Source organism: Balaenoptera physalus (genome assembly GCF_965194825.1).
Source record: "Balaenoptera physalus genome assembly, chromosome: 18".
NCBI lineage: Eukaryota > Metazoa > Chordata > Mammalia > Artiodactyla > Balaenopteridae > Balaenoptera > Balaenoptera physalus.
Genome location: NC_138899.1, coordinates 76,780,024 through 76,801,242, shown reverse-complemented (window position 1 = coordinate 76,801,242; position 21,219 = coordinate 76,780,024). Strand labels below are relative to the sequence as shown.

At 47.5% G+C, this 21,219-nt stretch overlaps 1 protein-coding gene and 1 long non-coding RNA gene across 7 annotated transcripts in view; both read left to right on the top strand.

The window, feature by feature from the left end:
* LOC309647842 (uncharacterized protein) overlaps positions 1-21,219 on the top strand; it is a 55,149-nt gene that overhangs the window by 16,135 nt on the left and 17,795 nt on the right. For 2 of the 6 annotated variants that reach the window (XM_082435724.1, XM_082435725.1), the window contains one exon: positions 14,202-14,892. The exons of 1 other annotated variant lie outside the window; for it this stretch is intronic. The gene's annotated coding sequence lies outside the window, so the exon portion shown is untranslated. 3 more of the 6 variants (XM_082435726.1, XM_082435727.1, XR_014256325.1) reach the window with 3 other exon arrangements.
* LOC309647671 lies at positions 1,054-4,331 on the top strand. Its single transcript, XR_014256243.1, has 2 exons — positions 1,054-2,602; positions 3,251-4,331. It is a non-coding gene; the product is annotated as an uncharacterized lncRNA (long non-coding RNA).

The window sequence follows — 21,219 nt, the reverse complement described above, 5'->3', positions numbered from 1 at the left end:
GGAGCTGGAGTCCTCTTCATCTCTAGCTAAAGCAAGGTTCTTGGAATAAATTCAGTAAGGACTTTCATGCCCTCGAAACCCATCATGTCTTGAGTTTTCGGGTCCATACAATGACTTTTATCCCTCATCCTTCTCACATAACTGGGGGGAAGACGTAGATGGAAATGTTGGATCTTTAAGCAGTCTTTTCTTCTCGTGCTCCTGAACCCTCTGCCTTCCTCCCACGCCTTGCTCCGCAGTTTATTTGCCAGAAACATGGAGATTTAACATCAGTTCTCAGGACATGCTCAGCTGCTCCCTGACCGTGGCCGAACGAGAGACCCCAAGCAAGATCAGTGTAAGAACCATCCAGCTGAGCCCTGATCAACCCTCAGAACCATGAGAAATTGTGAAAGGCTGGTCATTTGAAGCCACTAAGATTATGGGGTTAGACTAATATTAAGGAAGCGGAAATACTACTCTTTTTGGAAAGCCAAAAGGAAATAGTTATCGAAATCTAAAAAGCTATTTATATCCTTTGAAGCAGAAATCCTACTCCTCTAATATCCTAAAAAAATTATTCAACAAGCAAAAACTGTGTGCCTGAAATGTGTTCACTGTAGCATTATTTTTAAAAAAAACTTACAAATAATGTAATGCAGCAAAAATTAATGACAGGTTTACTACAGTATGATACATCAATATAAGGGGATGTAAATCTGCTTTCTGAAATGATACAATAGCATCCCTGGTACAACTCAGTTGGAACTGATGATTAAAAAAAAGGCATACATATTTGAAATGTTTATTTCTGCGTAAAGAATACATAGTTACATTTATTTGCTGGCCTTTTGCTGTAGAGCCTGAGCCTTTTTTTGAGTATGAGTCTGCTGCCTACATCTATTTCAACAGCTTTTATTTTTATGGACTCGCTCTTTTGGAGATTTGCAGCTTGGTTTTTTTTATCTGCATTCACATATCAGTTGTTTATGTAATATTTAATTCAGTTATGTAATGATAGTATCAGGTATGACTGAATTGAGGATAAGCCAACTGCCTCTGGGTCAGAGGACCACCCCGGGGAGGGCCGAAGAGCCCGGCCGCTGACCCCGCTGTGGGCTTGTGTGTGGACCTCAGCCTGGCCGCAGTGCTGCTTAAGTGGAGGGCCTGAAAGAGGCCTCTGCTGTAAGTGTGAGCAGTGCATAAGCGTCGTACATAACAGCACAAAGGAGCATCTCTAGTGGTAAGAAATTGTTTTTAAATGCATGTATATGATGGCAAAAATAAGTAAAAAGGTAATCATGTGGACAGCGTCTGTGACAGCGTCTCTCAGTGACCCAGTTCCAGCGACTGGCAGAGTAAGAATGTCCTTGAGGTCGGGAACATCTACGTCCAGTTCATCAGACCTCATCTATGTTCAATTCATCAGAGCTGAGGACGTGGAGGACTTCAGGGCAGAGCCACGGGAGAATAGTGCTCACAGGTCTGTTAGAACCTTAGGCAATGACGTCATGAAGGTCCTGGAGATTGTTTCCTTAGTGAATCTTTTTGTGAAGCATCAATGTGGAGAGATTTCTTTAGGGAGCAATGCCTTTTCCCCCAGTTTTCTACATTTGTAAAGTGTAATGCTTCAGTATCCCCTACACAAACATTACATCCCTTTGTGACGTCTGATTAATCACAGGAATTATTCCGGGTGATGCATTGTATTTTTTTATACTTTTTGATAGAGTCTAGATCATCTTTGCGATAAAATAAGGATGGTCAGGACAGAACTTTTAGTTTGACGTTGGAGGGTATTTTTATGTTTCAAGATAATTTTTTTAATGTTTGGATAAATCACTACCTTTAAGCCAAATAGTGAAAATAAAATTCATTCAACGCTCAATTCCTGGGCGCCCACTACATGCCAAACGCTGTTCTAGAAGCTGGGCACAGGGCACAGAGGCCTGTCAGCGGCCCCACCGTGCATTTACAGGCGAGGAAGCTGAAGCTTGAAGGGAATGAGTGTCTCAAGGCCGGGCCAGCTGGGACCTGCCGTTTCACCGTGGTTCCTGACTTCCTTAGGAAGGTTAGTTAGTCAGTGAAGTAGGGTGGGCACGGGAATTCTCGGTACTTTCTGCTCAGTTGTGTTGTGAACCTAAAACTGCTCTAAAAATCGTCTATTAAAAAAAATCCAACAGTGTGGAGTTCGAGTGAAATTAGCCAAATCAATGTTTTAATGATGGCTTAGAATCTTCTGTGCTTATTATTTATATGTCTGTGTCATATATGTATGACATATGAAGTTCTCAATCAAAATAATTAATCAACAATAAGAGGAAACAGTTGAGAAAAGAAGATGAGACAGTCGGGTTTAGACGGCAGGCCACCCTACTCTGTGGAATAACACAGATCTGAGTTCAGCTACCGACCCGCCGCCACCAGCATAGGGACCGAGAGAGAGACACCTGTCTGGATACAGAGAGCTGAGCATCCTGAGTGTGACTGAAGCACCACGGAGAACCTGAAGGCTGGGCCAGGACTCTTGGCATGGTCTCTGCATTGTGGCGGAGGGACCTCCAGGGGCCTCCTGGACCGTCTTGGGCGCCCTGGGATTCTCAAGGAAGAGCAGACCTCTCAGGTGAGATTCCTGGGTCCAGGAGCATCAGCACCCCTGGGGGGCTTGTTGGAAACGCAGGGATCCCAGACCTGCAGGATCAGAATCTGTGTGAAGTGTGAGACTCTCTGCCGAGGACTCACCTGGAGCAAAGCAGAGCCTGCGGGCGTGGGCTGGACCAGCATCCCCCAAGGCGTTCCCTGACCGTCCAGCGCGCCCGTCTCCATGGGGCCCGATGACCAGATGGCGTTAGCCACTGGGCGTCCCTGTGGACAGCCGCCCCGTGGGTGCAGGAGGCCCTGGATTTTAACACTGCCCTGTTTACTGGAAGCCACACCATCCTCCTTGAAGTGGCCGCTCCGAGACTTACCCCAGGAGACCGGCTTTGCGGGCACAGAACCCAAGAGCCAAAACGGCCTTATCATAAGACACTGAGATTACTGGGTGAAAGGAGCTTTTGATCTTATCTGAAGCAGGCTTGTCTGCAGACTGGAGATGTCTGCTCCTTTAGATCAAGTTTCCTGTGGCCCTGCTTTGGCAACTCGGAGCTCTGTAAGGTTTACGACTACTGTCCTCAAGACCCTCTCGAAAGCAAGGAGCCCCTGTTAGCCTGTACACGTAGCTAAGATCCCTCCCCCAATAACCTCTAATAGTAATGATGCCTCTTACTAGTGCTTGCCGAAGACCTCACAGGCAGAAGTGATGGAAGTGGATTTACATCCAAGTCTGACCCCAGAGCTTTTGACCATCATGCTATAATGCTTCCGTGCACGTGTGCCTGGCACTCTGCTAGGGTCAGAGCACGTTTGCTCCTGTAAGTGCCCCAAGTCATCCCGTCTCCCACGTGGGGTGGTGCTTCCCAGGGAGAGAAGGGTGGTGGGGAGGTTCTGAGGTTCTGGGCACCTCATGCCTTTGCGACCCTGAACCCTCACCCCCCCCCCTGCATTAGCAGCCCCCCTCCTGACCTTATTCTCAGCCACAGATGCTGACGTTAACGGGAGCAAGCGTGCAGAGACAGAGGATGGCGCAGCAGCTGGAAGTCCTCCCGAGAATTCGGTAACTTGGCCCTTGTACTACTCCCGCAATGAGGAAGGCCTGTGTGATGGTGGAAAGTCACCAGTGATTTGGGGGCATCTATTCCTGGTCTCCCCGGCGCTGTTCTCTGGAGGCTGAACTGGGAGCCCAGCCCATCCGCAAGCCCCCAGCTTGTGGCACTGGGTTCCATGGAGAGCAGTGCCCTGGGGGGTTACTGGCATTACAAGAGCAAACACTAGTATCGATACAAACGCACAGGCGACGGCAGAATGATGGCTGCGACTGGAAACGCTGGTATGGAGCTTGCAAGCGTTGGCGGGTGAGGGAGAAACCGTGAACTTGTTTTTCTAGATTCAGACACTTCTATCAGATTCAGGGTTGACAAAGGAAGGCTAGTTATGTGGGGCATCTCCTCTGGGATTTCCTCTTCAAATATCAGCCGGTCAAGTTCCTTCTGTGCAAATCATTTTGAGCATTTATCCTGCTTTTCATTAACATAATCTCTCCTGGGCCATCACCCTAGCCGCTCTCCTCTGAAACATTTCACAGGGAAGGAAAGCTCAGAAGGGGTGGGGGAAATACTGCATCTTTGTGAAGGAGGTAGAGTTTTTATTCTGTCTCCTCTGGCTGCTATATATTATTATATGCTATATCCACATCCAAGAAGCTTTATTTTTTCAGTAAAGAACAAAATAAACAGATTTACAGATATAGAGAACAGACTTGTGGTTGCCAAGGGGAAGCAGGGTGGGGGAGGGATGGAGTGGGAGTTTGGGGTCAGCAGATGTAAACTTGCATATAGAATGGATAAGCAACAAGGTCCTACTGTAGAGCACAGGGAACTATATTCAATATCCTGTAATAATCCATAATTGAAAGGAATATGGGGAAAAAAGGACAAAATAAAGCTGAGATTAACTACTCCTAGGTTAAAAAGCCCCAGAATCTCAAGGGAGATCTGAATTCTCTCTGCGGCATGCTCTACACGATGCTATGCTTGTTATCCCGGTGCTGGGCCAGATACTAGATAGCACGAAAAGGTAAACTGTGCAGGAGATGTGCTCGCTGCAAAAGACACTTATCACTGAGGACCCGTCTTTTCCAGATGGAGGGTTTGCTGCAGTTGGAGAGGGCTGGAGGGGTGGTTTCCACCACCACCCTCTCTTCTGGGAGAGCATCTTTTATTTCTCTGCCAGGTCAGGTGGAGGGGGACGAGGGATGGGTACCCCACAGCCCTCTTCTGCTGCCGCCCGCTTCCCCCAAACGCCACCTTTTAACAGTTTGTCACTCGATTTGTATGCACACATGGGCCACTCTTTTGGATTCTGTATGCGGTGCCCATCAACCTGTCTCCAAATCTATTCGTTCTTTGTACCAATACAATCCCAGCACTTGGTAGGCAGACGTGGGACACTCAATCAACATGCCTTAAATAGAATTAATTTCATGCTCTGAGGGGGGAAGTAGGGATTTTCTGATTTTGGAGAGCCTTTGTTTCTAAAGTAATGAAAGTGAGGGTACAGAACCACATACCAGATGGAATCTCAGCTATGAAAACACACACACACACACACACACACACACACACACAGCTTGTGCACACACGCAAAAAAAAAAAAAGACTGCAGACTATCACCATAGTGTTAAAAAGGATTATCTCTGGGTAGTTGGAATTTAGTTTCTTTCCCATATTTTTTCAGAATGGCTATGGGAATCTATATTACTTTTGTAATCAGAAAAAAATAAACATTTTATTTCTTCTATAAAAGTACCCTTGACACCGGTTAATTAAGTAATCATCAGGCAACATTTTCAGAGGAATTAATGAATGAAAGCCTCGGAGAAATAGCACCTGAGCTCAGTACCTGAGGTTTGGGAAGAGACACGGTGACAGGGCAGAAGGGAGGGCCATGGTCCTGTAGGACAGTGTCACTGATGTCACAGCTTTCTTACTGTGTGTTGAGCTAAAGAAACCAGACACGAAAGAGTACACAGTCTGTGGTTTAATTTATGTGAAACTCTAAAACATGCAACAATAAGCTATGGTCATAGAAATCACTAGTGGTTTCTGAGGAGGGGCTTTGAATTGACTGGGAAGAGGTGTAAGGAACTTTCTGAGGTGCTGGAAGGGCTTTTATGTCTTGATTGAGTGGCTTATGGGTTATAGGTAAGCATTTGTTGAAGTTGAACTGTACCCTTAAAAAGTTAAAAATGAAATTTTAAAGTGTGTATTTTATTGTGTGACTATGATACAGCAATTTTAAAAAAGGATGTAAAATCAATATGAATGGACACCTCTCTCAAAAAGAAAACAAACAAACAAACAAAACCCCACCTGAATAGACACCCTGACTTGTAATTCACCTGAAAACTGCATCAGTGAATTAGAGGAAAAGCAATGGAAACCATAAGAAGGGATAAAAATTGAATCCAGAGTAACCAGTACTTGAATATTAGGACTTTCATGAGGAGAGAGAAAAGAATAGAAGAAAAGCAATGAAAATATCATTAATTTTTTTCTGAGTGGAAAGGGGCCATTGATGCCAAGTAGGAATAATTTTTTGAAAAACCAAACACCTGGATGTCGTCTGATGAAATCTCTTAATTCCAAGGTCAAACAGAAAAATTTATAAGACAGAACCCTCCACCCCAAAAACCAATTACCCTCACAGAAAAGAGAATCAGACTTACCTACAACGTCAAGCACTAGAAGAGAGTGAAACAATATTCCCAGGGCCCTGAGAGAAAGAACTGTGGGGTCGAATCCATAGCCACCCAGCTTGGCCTTTCACGTGTGAGGGCAAAAGAGTCCCGGTCGGTGGACCACCCACACCTCTCCTGTGCTGACAGCCAAACACAGTTATTAAGAGAGTTCTCTTAAAGCTCTTTAAAGTTCTTAAAAGTTTAAAAGTTCTCTTCACAAGAAAAGAAATGTAACTATGTCTGCTGACAGATGTTAACTAGATTTATTGTGGTGATCATTTTGCAATATATACAAATACCAAATCAGTATGTTGTACATCTGAAACTAATACGATGGTAACTGTCAATGATACCTCAGTAAAAAACAAAACAAAACGCAGAAACTAAACAACCTCCAGGGAGTAAGTGAAAATGCACCAAAATAAATAATTCAGGAAAGAATGAAGGTAAGAAACAGTGTTAAACAATAAAAGCTATAATTAAGTTTAAATCATTATTGATAACAAGGTTGTTAAGTTCAGTAGATTCTTTTAAGCATTCTTAAAATAAAAGAGGGATAAAGTAAAAATTAATAATAACATAAACTCAAACATTTAGATGACTTCAACAGAGGTATTTCAACCCAGAGAGGTAGAAAAGAGTAAAAGTATGCTAAATATTGCACTTTTTGTGAACTTGGCGGAGTTATATACAGATTGTTTAATTCTTGACATTGATGAAAAATACACGTTCATATATGTTTGTTAGAATAGAAATAGGATTTAAAAAGCTTCCAAAAACCGGGGGTGGGGGGGGCGGGGCGGTGTGGGTTACAAACTGTGTTCATCCCAACAGATGTGCATTTCACCGCAGTCTCTGAGTGCCAGGGGTGGGTAGAGATGTGTACAAATGAAACAAGAATGGCAGAATGCTGCCCATTGTCGGAGCTGGTCGACAGGAACACGCGGGTCATCATCTTTAATCTGTTTATTTTATATGTTGAGTTTTTGAAAATTTTAAGTATTTTTTCCTATTTCCTTCATTCCAACTGGGTCTTTAGTTTGCATTTCCTCTCTCTGAGGCTTGTCTGGGAAAAGAGCCAGGCCAGCAGCCCTTCACTGCCTCTGGCATCACGGGACAGGAGCCTGGTGTTCTAACTGTGAGCGTCTGGGTCACGGGGCAGAGGCCAGGGTGCAGACTTAGCCTCCAACTCACCCTGAACTCTGCCTTTGCAATTTGCAACCTGTGGACAACTTGAAGCAGAGATGCTGGCTGCTCCGTGTGCCCAACCCCGAGCCCTGCCAGAGGGGCGCTCACCAAATGTTTGGTGAATGAATAAACGAATGAGTTAACAGGAGAGTTAAGCCGATAAATTATCATTGAAACAGGCTATAGACTTTTCAAAAAATAAGCATATTGTAGGCAGAACCCAGTTTATAACTGGATTGTACTCCAGAGATTTATTTGTCAACTGTTTGGATTTCTTGATGAATTTCTCCTGAGTGGTGAAGTTTCTAGATCAGTTACAAAAGATGGTGGCCTATAAGTCACAACATGTAACATTGTCTCCGTGGAGAAATGCATTTGAGATACAACTCTGGAAGAGTTTGCTGCAAATGTGCAAATATTCGGTATTTACTGAGAGGCAATGGCCCCAAGCAAGAAGGCAAAAGAGCCTCCTAGAAGCTTCTCCTCTCCCAGCCTGGGTAGATGTTCTGTTTCGTGCTCTCTGTCCCTGTCATCACTGGGGGAGCTTCAGAATTTCTATCCGGAACAGGGCTCGGGGGCCTTGTCTAAAACAGTAGTAGTTTATACTTAGATCACAGGTGTATTTGGAGTTGCTTGCGGAGGGTTGCAGAAGCCCCCTATCGCACACCTTGGCGCTTTCACTACTCGTATACAGCAGTCATGATTATTGCTTTAAAAATATCTATCTTCCCCAGCAAAACGCCTGCCTGCTGAGGCAAGTATCATGTCTAGTTTTCTCCCCACACCAGGCAAGCACTCAGGACGCTACTGTTGCACGCTGAATAAGGCACTGCTGTCTGAGGGGAGCCTGCAGGGGCTTCTGGATTCCCAGCGGGATGCGCTGCTGGCGGCTGGGCTGGGCCTCACGCAGGGGGCACCGGAGGCTTCGCCCGAGGTATTAAAGGAAAGCGCTCCAGGAGATGGAGGGGGACATATAGCCCCCTGAATAGTCACCATGTGCTACGAGCTAGAGGTCTGATGGATGTTTTCTCATTTTACTCTTACAAATTATATAAGGGAGAATTACAGAAATATCCCCATTCTACACAGGGGCAAGCAGAGGCTTGGAGTATGGTTCTGCTTGGAGATAATAAAATACACTAACTCACTTAAGGTACCTAATACCCAGTGTCAGTCGACACTTTCAGTGGAAAGCTTTAGAAATATAATATGTCTAACCCTTGCTGATTCTTTGCAATCCCTTTGCTTCCTGCTGGATGAAAAGGGCACGTAGGAGCCATGTGGACGGTGGGGAAGAGAAGAGAAAATCAATGTATCAGAGGAAACCATGAACGGACGCGAGACTGTGTTTCATTCTAAATTTATTTCCTAACTCATCCCAGCCCGGCAGCTGAGCTATTAGAAGCCTGCAGTGTTGACTGGACGCTTGGACCTCTCTCACACTGGAAGTATTTCTTGCTAAAATAGCAGTTGCACGTGCCTCCCACAGAGAAGGACAAGACCGCCAGCCTGAAAGCAGCCTGAAAGTTTACTCAATTCCTGCGTCCGAGGGTCCTTCTGACTCTGCCATTTTCTCTTTTTAAATCCTATTAAGGTGAGGCAGGAGCAAATTCTACTGTAATAGGAAAAAACCCCACCACAACCCACTCCTTGGGCCTGTGGTTTCAGTAATTAGCTCAATGTGTTAATGAGAGTCTTCAGGGAGAACAACATTAATTAATGGGTGAATTTCACTGTAATAAATGTATAGGCAATTTTCTAAATGCAGATAGCAGAGTCCGCCCTGGTGGTCTACCTAGAGCCACTCAACATGGTAAGTGTCGGAGGAAAGTGGTTAATTTGTAGAACGCTTCATGATCCTGATTAGAAGGGAAATCACGCTGATGTTTGCTTTCCAATGTATTATCTGTCTCTCCCGGGCTGAGAACCCATCCTGCTCCCACCTCCATCGTGTCCTAAGGCTTTGTGTTGCTCCTGTTGTCTTGAAGAGGGAGACACTCCTCTCTTCTTCCTGGGGGGCTGGGCTGGACATCCCCCACTTTGTGGGCTTTCTCTCCTGGTCTCTAACCCCTAGGCCAGCCCAGGGGTCTTTATCTCCTATTTCTCTGAATACCATAAATGGTCAGAATGTGGTCCAGGCGAGATCAAGACACTTTTAGAAAAGATGCCTTCCAGGATATGTGACACTCCAAAGCCACCATTTCCTTAAGAAATCATTTGCTAGTAGTTGGTTACAGACATTTAAAAACACCGGTAAGGACAGGGCACTGAGAGAAGAAATGAATTCCTCTCTTCTTTTTTTTTAAAATTTTTATTTATTTATTTTTGGCTGCGTTGGGTCTTTGTTGCTGTGCACGGGCGTTCTCTAGTTGCGGCGAGCGGGGGCTACTCTTCGTTGCGGTGCGTGGGCTTCTCATTGCGGTGCCTTCTCTTTTTGCGGAGCACGGGCTCTAGGTGTGGGCTTCAGTAGTTGCGGCACGAGGGCTCAGTTGTTGTGTCTCGCGGGCTCCAGAGCGCAGGCTCAGTAGTTGTGGCGCACGGGCTTAGTTGCTCTGCGGCATGTGGGATCCTCCCGGACCAGGGCTCGAACCCATGTCCCTTGCATTGGCAGGCGATTCTTAACCACTGCGCCACCAGGGAAGCCCTCCTCTCTTCTTGTAATTAACCCTCTGGATCAGGTTTGCCTTCAGGCTTCACAGTCAGGCAAACCTGGGCTCCGATTTGAAAGTGTTTCCAGGCTTTGGAAAGTGGCTGTCTCCTCAGGATTTATTGAGCACTTTCTTGGACACGCCACTGGGAAGTCACAACTACAGTACAATTCAACTGCTCTGGATCAATAAACTTGAAAAATTACAAGAAGTCAGAATTCATTGCCACCATTATCTCGACGATAAAATCTGTTTAACAAATCCTCTGTGAGCGAGACTCAAATTAATTGGAAAACCCAGTTAAATGGAAATGACTTGGCTTGTGATTTGGCGTTTTAAGAATCAAAATGGGAAACTGCTGGACGACCATTGCCGTTGCTTTGGACAAAGATAACCTGTTTGCACCTGGACCAACTCGTACTTCACTGGGCGTTTCCCACACTCACCGGAGACACTTAGTCACCATCATGTGCCCCATAAACCTGGGACGATGTTCAGAAGATGACTTGGAGGGGCTGTGAACTCCTCTGGATGGACCCCACCTGCCCATCTTTGACATCCCCTGAAAGGGAGGTAAAGCGTCACATTCTAGCAACACTTTTATGGACATGAGGTGGGATTCTTTTTCCCCCCTCAGCCCACAGTGAGTAGTAAACTAAGGCAATCAGACGTTATATTCTGATAAATAGATTCTGAATCCAGCACAAAAATCTGGGACAATCACAGAATCCGTATGGTCCTGGAATCAAAGGGTTTTTTTCTTTAAGAACCGAAATGGAATTTGGGATTATCAAGTGTTCACAGCTCAGACGAGAAGAGGCGGCCTGGAGGGGTTGTGATACTTGCTCCAAGCCAGCTGGATAGAGCAGAAAGAGGCCCAGACCCAGCTCCCAACCTCTGGAGGAACGCAGGGTCTCCCTGACCCGGGAGGGGGGCCGAGGCTCCCGCTTGCTTTTTTCTCGCCGGCCCTGCGGTGCGCACACTTCTGGGGCCTGGCCCTTAATGCACTGGCCTCATCGCTCCAGGCCTGGCCAGAGTCTAGCCTTTGAAGTCAAGAGGCTGCTACATTTAGACCAGAGCAGCAGATTTAGCAAAGTGAAGAAACTAGCATGGCCACGCCGGGGCCCCCTGTGGCTTAGCCAGATGTAGTTTGTGTGTCCGCTGCAGCTGCCCTCCCAACGCCTGGATCCTGGGACGGCAGGAAAGCAGTGATCCGCGTCTCATTTCACGTGTGAGCGGAGAAGAGAGACGCATGCCTGACTCCCTTCTGTGACACTGGTTATTGGGAGTGGAACACTTAAAAAAACAGTGCTAAGGAAATTCTTGCCAAGAGTTAGAAGAGAGTGTGTGAAGGGCCAGGGGTCCATAACCCCTCCTCGCTGTCCCCCGGACCCTCAGACTAGAGCCAGATGCGCCCCGGTCTTCTCTGCTATGAGAAAGCAGGGACCACTGACACGCAGCCTCTTGGCCGGGACTGTGTCACATGCTTGGTGGTCTGTTCTGCATAGCACCCCCCGCCCGCATGAGCGCTGAGAGAGGGAGACCATTGCCCTTCCACGCCTGGGCTGCGTTCAGATACCACGGAAGCAGCGTGGACTCTGTACACGGCTGCGCGGGGTGCCCAGCGGGTGAGCTTCGTCCTTTCCATAATTCATTCCCTTATTCAGCAAATCTGACCACTTTCTTTCCACCAGGCGCTAGCGCTGGGGATAAGACGGTGAGGAACGGGGATGCGTTTCCTGACCTCACGGAGCATGTGGTCCAGGGGTGGAGAGCAAGTCAAACGGTAATCTCCACGGTAAACTGATTAAGTTATAAGGTCCCCTTTGCCTCGTCTGGTCAGTACACCCAGCGCTTTGTTACGGTGGCTCTTGGGTGCTAAGGGGACAGGTCAGTCTTGCCGAGACGGGGACCAGGGATCCAGCCAGGCCAGAGGCTCTAAGCGGCAGAGAGACCAAGGGTGGCTTACAGACTCGGAGCACCCAGGTTACAGTCTGGTCCCTGTCCCTCACCAGCTGCGCGACCTTGGGCGGGTCAGCTGCGCATGTCTGAGCCTGCTTCCTCGGACGTAGACTTGAGTCTAGAGCTCGGCCTCGGACGGGTCGATGCCTGCGCTGGTGCCCAGTGCCAGGCGCGGTGCCTGGCACATAGGAAATGTTAGCTGTTGGCTTGCCAAGAGTTCTTGGCTGGAAATTTAGTTTGTTGAGGGCAATTCAGTTTATTTGATTAACAGTAACAACAATCTAGGCAGATAGAGGGCCTGGGAGGCTATTGGGAGAATATGGCAGCAGAGTTCAAAAACTAAGACTGGTCTTAGGCAGGAAGGGCAGGCCAATGGCTGCAGCAAACGGAGGGGTGGACCCAGACCCCACAGCTGCCTCTGTTTTGCGTTTCCTGAGACCACGGACTGGGAGTGCATGGGACATCAGGAGAGGGGCCTGTGTTGGAAGCTACTGTGAGTTCTGAAATCAGAAAGCTTTCCTGACTTTTCCGTCTTGTTCACCTTTGGGCAGAAAAACTCCGCCGAGGTCACGCTTACTCCTGTGTCTGAACCTGGCTATTCAGAGGAAGACAGGACCCAGTGTTTTTCTCTAATTTTCACTGGAAGTCATAAGGAGTGAGGACGCCTGTCCTGGGCATGTCTGTAGGAGAGTTTAAGTTCATAGTTTAGGTTTTAAAACTGCAATTTGAGCCCATTAGAGAGAGATTGGGCTACTGACACACAGGAGAAAACAGTGCATTAGCCTATTTCCTTCCCGTAAAGACCTGTAAAAGCCAGTGTGATTTTTGCAGAATGAGGTTATTGCAGCAAGTAATCGGCTCGGGCAGCACCAGAAGCCCTGAAATCAAGCAGACGGGGTCAAAGCAGGGCTGTGTGCCTGAGAGTGGGAGCCGGGAGCAAGGCTCTGTGCCTGGTGTGGAATGTGAACGGATTTATCTGAATATTCACGGTCACTGGATGGGGTTAGGATCAACCCCATTTTATGGATGGGGAAGCTGAGGCTCAGGACCCTGGGATTGTGCTCCCTGGCATTGGGAATGGAGCAGCCTGAGAGAGGAAAAGCTTCCTCCCAATCGAGACAGCCCGGGTTTGAATCCCGCCTCTGCACCCACTGGCTCGGTGACCTTGGGCACGTTCTTGACTTGTGGGACCTCAGTTTCCTCATATAAGTAGCCCTGCCTTGCGGGGCAGTGGGGAAGGTTAAAACAGAAAATGTGCCAGCCTGCTTAGCCCTGCTCCTGGGTCTTGACCTCAGAGCTGCCCCTGCTGCCCTTAGCATAGCGACATGGAGGGGACCTCAGTCTGCTCAGCACAGGGACAGGCACAGGTGCAGGAGGCCTGCGGCATGCTGCCACTTCCGCACTTGGGGAGGCCCCGCCCAGATAGAAGGGGGTGCCTGACGACGCCAGGACTCTCCCGGCCCCTCCACATACCAGCTGGGCGGGCCCCCTGTCGCCCCCAGCCACTCTCACCTTCCAGCATTACAGCTCCTCGCAAACACCACCCCCCATGAGTGGACCTTCCATGGAGCAGCTTCCAGCCCATTTCCTGGACTTTTGCCTTTGGATCTCCCGGCTTCCTCATCTGGAAGCAGAGGTCATGAAGTGGCCCACCCTTTGGGGAAACTTTGAGTGTAATTAATCTAATTGTTTAGAGTGCTTTGAACTCTTGGGGGTTATAGTTTATCATGAAGATTATCACCATCGGGATAGCAGCTATAATTAACTCACCATATACTTTGCCCAGGAACCATGTCTTTGAAAAACATTATTTGTAACTTTACAAATTGGATGGCCCCATCCTGGTCAGCAGCCAGCAGGGGACCCTTGAAGCAAGCCCCGGGGGTCCTGGACTGGTGTCTCTGAGCATTCCAAAGGGGAGTGGGGACAACTTTCCTCCCTGAGGGCCCTTCGCCCCAGTCAGTAAAACCACAGCAGCACAGACTTCAGAATCAAAGCGGGATCCTGTCTCAGAATCGCTCTTCTTAAGTTGCCAAAGCTGGATGGCAACTGCACCCGCAGAAAGTCCCTTTCTCTCCTCCTTCCAGGTCCGTGGCCCACCTGCATTTTACCTCTTCCGAAATCACTGCCGTCGGAAAACCCATTTTGATATCCTTTGAAAGAGCATTTATTTATTGAATGCTAACTCTGTTCTAGGTAAAAGGGAAATGAGACATTCTCTCTGTCTTTCATATGGTCGGTTATGGCTGTGGTCACAGAGGGGGAAGAAGCACACCATTTGGGGTGGGAGATGGGGGAGCAGCACGGATGAGAGACGGGAGGGTCACTGTGGAGACTAGCATGCGGGTTTGAAGGGGATGCTCAGACCATCTTTCCTCGCTTTCAAGGTCTCAGTGGCCCCCTGAGGCAGGAGTTATGCCTTTTCTTAGAGGGGCCCCAGTTTTGCAGTCCCGATGCTGAAGAGGTCTACCAGTGACCACGGTTTGAAGTTAGCGAACACAGGCAGGCGGGGGATGCGCGCGGGGAGAGGCAGATGGGACCACGCACGCGCACGCACGCACCCGCACGCACACTCGCACACATGCGCACGCACGCTGCGTACCTGCGCACGTGTGGAGCCGCAAAGTGGTCCAGTGGGAAGGATACGTACGAGCGAATCAAGACACCAGCGATCGGCTCTCACCTCTGCGACGTGCACTGTGCCTCTCATCTGACCATCGGAAGAGTTCGTCTCCCAGGTCCCCTCTGCCTGATTCCACATTTTACGCACCTTGGCAGGTATCACGTTTCGAAGCGAATGCAGTCGCAGGTCTTACGTAATGTGGTTTGCCGTGCGCGCTGTTCCTCTTCCTTTTTGGGTCCTCTTCCCTGCCTTTTCTTAATCGTTCTGTTGTTGCTTGAACGCCTCACGTGCTCCGAGTTCTTCAGAAATGTGGCAGTGTGTTTGTGTCTCATATGTTAGGATCCTGAAGGACCGCACGCTCGTCTCAGCTGGAAGAGGGGCAGGCAGGTGGGCCTAGCCAGCGGGCGGTTTTTGAGTGGTGTCCGCAGAGCGGTGTGCTAACGACCCCGGTAACAGAAGGCAGCATGGCCGCGGGAACACCGTCTGCTACCCTGAGAGGCCTCATGAATCCCCTCCTGTTTAGTAACTGAGGGTACGCGGCTCGGGGTCGGACCTCTGCCCAATGCAAAGCGTGCAACTTGCCTCAGGCAATGAGGGGCTCAGGAGAGCCCGATTGTGTGACTGTGTCTTCTTAATAAATCACTCACCGCAACTGTCAGGGACGTTCTTTCCCATGGATGTCTGATTTAGGGAAAGCAGCCCTGGGCTGTGGACAGCCTTGGAGGAATTTGGTCCTAAAACAATGACCCAGAAGCAATCAATGACATAGCTGTGTTAGGGAGATGGGCCTTCCATGGTGTGGCTTTGGGCAACTCAGAAATCACGGATCCGAGCAGTGGAAGAATTCCCAGGTTCAGACCAACAAGGTGTTCTTAACACCTCTGGCTGGCACTCCTCCGAGCCCAAGGATGCCGCTGCAGAAGGCTCTGCGGGCTGGCGTCCCCGGGGAGGGGGGTGGACCGGGGCGCACTCCAGTGCCATCTACTTGGTGATTGTCCAGCTCTTTCGAGGGTGTTCTCTGCAGAGCTTTTCACTGTGTGCTTTATTGTCTTGTTTGGAGCTCCTTTAAATGAAGACAATCCATGCCAGCACGGTTCTCTCATTGTTGCCTCTGGTCTGTTTACTCCCAGCTCTCTTTAGGGAGGAAAAGGCTGGAAACTGCATCCTAATGGCCCAATTAGTCCTAATGCTGTGCGGTGTTGACTGTTTAGTTACCACCATATTGTGTACAGAACTAATTGTGGTGAAAGCAAATGAATGGTCAGGAAACAAACAGGCTACTAGAAAATAATTACTTGGAGTGTATCTCTTTAGTACCTGTGCAGCAGATTTCATTATAGTCAACAGCCTCTAAGCTGCTCGAAATAGTGGTATTTGTCATTTTCATAGAAACTTGATAATGACATTAATTTATCTTAATGGCCTGTTCTATTGTTATAAATAGTAAAATTAGCTTAAATTGTCTTGCTTTTGCTGGTTTTGGATGGCTGCAGAGGACCCCACAGCAGCCGACGAGTAGATAATTTGGTGTACTTGACAGATTTCCAATAATTTGTTATGCGGAACATGAGTAATGCTAGTACCATTAATGTTCATTTTCCTCTAAATTCATTACTGCCCTTTTCCCTTTTATCTTTTTTAATGTCTGGGCCATTTTTCTATATTTCAAGTGGAGCCACAGAGCCTATTCATATTCAGCCAGCTATTAACATTCTGCACATAGCGAACATCCCATAGAAAACAACTCTTTATGAAATGATGAGCCTGGTCACTCTTTATGACAGAAAAACAGGCAGAAATGGGGGGCTTACTGGTATCAGGGCCTGGGTGTAATTAAGTCAAATGTAATTTTAAAGAAATTTAAATGTTTTCATTTTATGGCAAAGGTAAAATATACTCAAGGGAGAATCTAAGAAGGTATAAATGCATTAACCACATCTCCTCCTTCCTCCCTTCCACATCACTCCTGTTTCAACTAACTGGGGCATTTTAGCAAAGGTGAACAGGCAGCGTTCCCTAACAATTCGATTCTAATTAATCCCTAAGAAATGTTACGACTGATTTCATTTCTGTAAGCAGATATGTTGACGTAACATCTGGAACAAGTGTGAAGGCTATTTATCATCGGAAAAACTCCTACGATTTAGTTTGTTCGCTCTTAGTTCCAGATCTTTGTATTTCCCCCATTGACTGGGAAAGACCACAAAATCAGCTGCTTCTGTCCCTCAGCATTTTCTAAGTGTATGTCCTCTTCTTTTGTGTCATGATGTGAAGGCTCTCAAGCAATAGTCCAATTAGAGCTTTTTATCAGTTTAATAATATAAGTGTTATGGCTAACATGGAAAAAAAAAGTGTGCACTATTTATCCAGGACAAGAGAAAGGCCACTGCCACTTGAAGTGGGTTTCTTTTTACAACCTGGGCAGAATAGACATTATTTCTTAGCCTGAGTGCCGTGACCCACCCCAGGTTGAAATGCCCATGTGGGTACAGTGAAAACATGAGCATGTTTGGTGAGAAATAGGCTTTTCTATTATAAGCTTCATCTTTTAAAAAAGGGAACTTCACCAAACAGAAAGATTGGCTTTCTTAGGATGCTTGGTTCTCAGCATAAGGGAGATGCTCCTTCCTGTATCCGTGCAAAACTCATCCCAGGATTCGTGGTTCCGTTGGGAGCGCCAAGGGAAGAAGGTGCACTGAATTTTTAAAATGAGACCCTGGACACGTCTGTCAAACCAAAAGTCCCCAAAATGATGACTCTCACGCTGAAATAGCAAATCCACATTTAAAGAACTTTTCCTGTCCATGAGACAAGATTATTTCTTTTCTCCATGGATACAAACAGATTTTGAAATCAGCCTGTTCAGTAAAATCACCCAAATGTACTCTTGAGTGTATGTATGCCCAGGCCCTGCAAACCTTGGGGAGGAATGAAGGATAATGTACTAATAATGTGATGTCTCAGAGGGGCAATTCATACAATATTTATCCTAAAGCAGAAAATGTGTCTGTCTGCCTTGTTCATTTATAAAATAATAGTTTAGGGGAATTAGGTACCAGCTAAATTCCTTAGTCAATGTGGTTGGTTTCACCCAGAGTCCATTAGACTAGGTTATGTATCTGCTGAGGAAGACACAGCCTGTCAGCAGTGCATAATGGATCATGAAAGATAAATGGAATTAGGCAATTGAATAATTAGAGTAGTGTCCACCAGAGCGGCTCTAAGTAAAGGGCTGCAGGGATTTCCATTAGAAACCTCCATTTCAACGGTTAGAAATCCATCTGGGAAAATTTGGCTGGTGCTGAAAAGTTAGAGCCTGGTGGGGAACTAAGGGGAAAGAATCTCCCCAGGGAGTGTCCTCGTACCCAAAAGCCAGTGTTGGGTGGTTTAGGAGCCAAGATGCTGGAGAGACTTGAGCCTTGCCCCCTTCCTTCACCTAAGTAAGTCTCCCAAGCACCAGACTGGATGGAATTGAACATTTCCCTGGAGAGGGGGAGGTCTGATCTGCTCCTCTGTCCTCAGGCTTGGAGCCCTTGGAGATGCCTTAGGGAAAGTCTGTGCTGTGAAGGCCGTACCCTGGGATTGTGCAGTAGACAGCCTACACAACTGTGCTCTGCCGCCCTCCAAGGGCCACACCTCCAACACTTAGCACGGAGCCTGGCACGTAGAGCCTGCTCAGAAATATCTGATGATTGAACCACAGATGATTATGACCTTTACTAAATCCAGTGAGAAAAAAGAGAAGACAAATTGCTAACAAAGGTGGTCCCAGGCTTGGAAGACAAGATTAGAAGATTTTCTGCAGGTGCAGGATGAGAAGAGAGTAAAGTCTCCGGGCTATTTTTAAGAAACCCAGAAAGCATTTCCTCACTCGGGATTTATTAAGCAGCTACAGTGTGCCGGGATACAAGACGAAACACAGGCTCCTGTGTCAGCAGCTTTGTGTCCACTGGGGGGACGGGCGTCATGCTGGAAGAGGGGACTGTCCCCCAGCGCAGGGAGCTTATGCAGGAGCCCAGTTGGCCTGGAGGCCCCGAGGAGTCTAGGCACATCCGTGTGCCCTGGAACCTGCAGAGACATTCAGAAGCCTTTTTTGTCCAATAGGATCTAGCTCTATTCCGAAAACTATTGCTGGAAGGAAAGAAGGTTTTTATTAAAGGTGTGATTATGTATGGAGGGAAACACAAAATCCCCTGGCCCGGCTTGGCCTCTGATTGGGTGCGGAGCCAGGGGCAAGTCAGTGACCGTCTTTAAGCCCAGTTTTCTCGGCGTCTGTAGGGTTGACAACGGCCAGCTCTTAGAGTCCCGGGATCTAGTGAGGAACGAGGGGCCTGAGTGTGCCGTGAACGTGGAGTCCCAGTGGATACGGTCTGGTTATGCCCATCACCCTCCGCTGGACATGCACACAGGTCCGTGCAGCTCTCCTTCATCAAACACACAGGCATCTTACTGTCCACCGCACGTGTTTGAATTTGGTCGTGTTGCCCTATTTTATAGAGAATGAGACTTAAGAAGGTGCAGGAATTTGTGCTAATCTGATGCCTGGTAACTGATGACACGGGTAGGACTCTAACTGAGGTCTGCCCAGCACAGAGGCCCTTGGGCCTCGGGGTTTGTTTGGCCTGCACAGAGGGGAGGTCCTGCACGACAGGGGACGTGCTGGCCACCTGCGTACGACAGTGTCCACGTGCAGAGCCCCGCCCTGGTGGAGGTACACGCAGGCACAGGTGCCCCCGGGGGGCTGCCGCTGGGGGGGCGTTCTCAGTGCGTGCGGCCAGCCTCCTGCACACTTTTCATCCTGCAAAACCCAAACCCTGCAACTCCCTGTTCCCCTCCTGCCCAGCCCCTGGCACCTGCTATTCTGCTTTCTGCTTCTACGAACTTGACTACTCCAGGGACCTCATACGAGCGTAATCATACAGCATTTGTTCTTTGGTGTCTGCTTATTTCACTGAGCATAATGTCCTCAAGCCTCATCCATGGTGTAGCCTGTGTCCAAATTTCCTTCCTTTTTGAGGCTGAATAATATTCCACTGTGTGTTCACGGCACAGTTTGCTTACCCATTCATCCCTCGATGGACGCTTGGTCTGCTTCCACCTCTTGATTGTTGTGAACAATGCTGTTGAGCACGTGGGGGTACAGTGATCTCTTCAAGGCCCTGCTTTCAGTTCTTCTGGGCGTATACTCGTAAGTGGGACTGCTGGATCGTACTGTAATTCTATCTTTAATTTTTTGAGGAACCTTCACACTGTTTTTCATAATGGCTGCACCATTGTGCATCCCCACCAACAGGGCACAAGGGTTCTCATTTCTCCGCATCCTCACCAATACTTGTTATCTTGGTTTATTGATGGCAGCCATCCTAATGGGGATGAGGTGGTATCTCACCGTGGTTCTACTCATCTTTTAAGACCTAGGTTAAACCGCTTCTCTACTGCCAGAATTCTCCCAACTTCTTCAGACAGAGTGAGCCTCCCGGGTGCACCCCTGACACCTGTCCCCAGCTCAATTATGCTTTATGAGGTTCTGTATTTATTTGTTTACCTGCATCCCCCGCAGGATGTTGAGTTCCTAGATGGTGGTCCCATTTGGTCAGTGAGGTGTTTTCAGTGTCCTGTACGCAATAGTTATTCTAGAGATGTTTGTTGAATGAATTAAAAAATGTTTTGTCACTCATATTTAGTATAACATTTTGTTGATTTACCGGTTTTAATTTTTTTAGAGCTACACCTTACATAAAGTACACACATCTTAAGTGTACAGATCAATGGATTTTTAAATATGTTTACACCTGGGTAACCATCTGTCCAGATCAAGACAGAACATTTCTAGCCCTTGAAAAGTTCCTTTGGGTTCCTTACCAGTCAAATGCCCACTCCCCAAAGTAACTCCTGCTTTTATTTTTTCACCCTCGATTTCTTTGCCTGTTCTTGAGTGCATGTAAATGGACCCACAGGGTACCTGCTCTTCAGTACCTGACTTCTTGCATTCAACCCAGTATTTGGGAGATTCATCTTCACTGCTGTGTGTGTCAGTGATTCATCCCTTCTCATTGCCGAGGAGTATCCCATTGCGTGAATAACCGCGGTTCATTTAGCCATTCTCTTGTTGATGGACATTTGGGCTGTTTCCAGTTTTTGGCTATTGTGATTAAAGCTGTTACAAACATTCTCGGCTCTTGCAAATAGAGATGCTGTAAGTATCTTATACACGTCTTTTGAGGAATGCTCCTCTTGTGTTCTCATTTCTCCTGTGTCTGTGCCTTTGAGTGGAACTGCTGGGCCATCTTGTACGCGTATGTACAGGATTAGCAGGTAATGCCAGCTTTTCAAAGTGCTTGAATGAATTCACACTGCCGCCAAACAATGTGCGAGAGACTCAGGTGTTTCCTAGCCTCATCTATGCTTGACACTGTCAGTCTTTTGACTTCATTCATTCTGGTGATTGCACATAGCTTTTTCATGATCTTTTCCCTGATTTC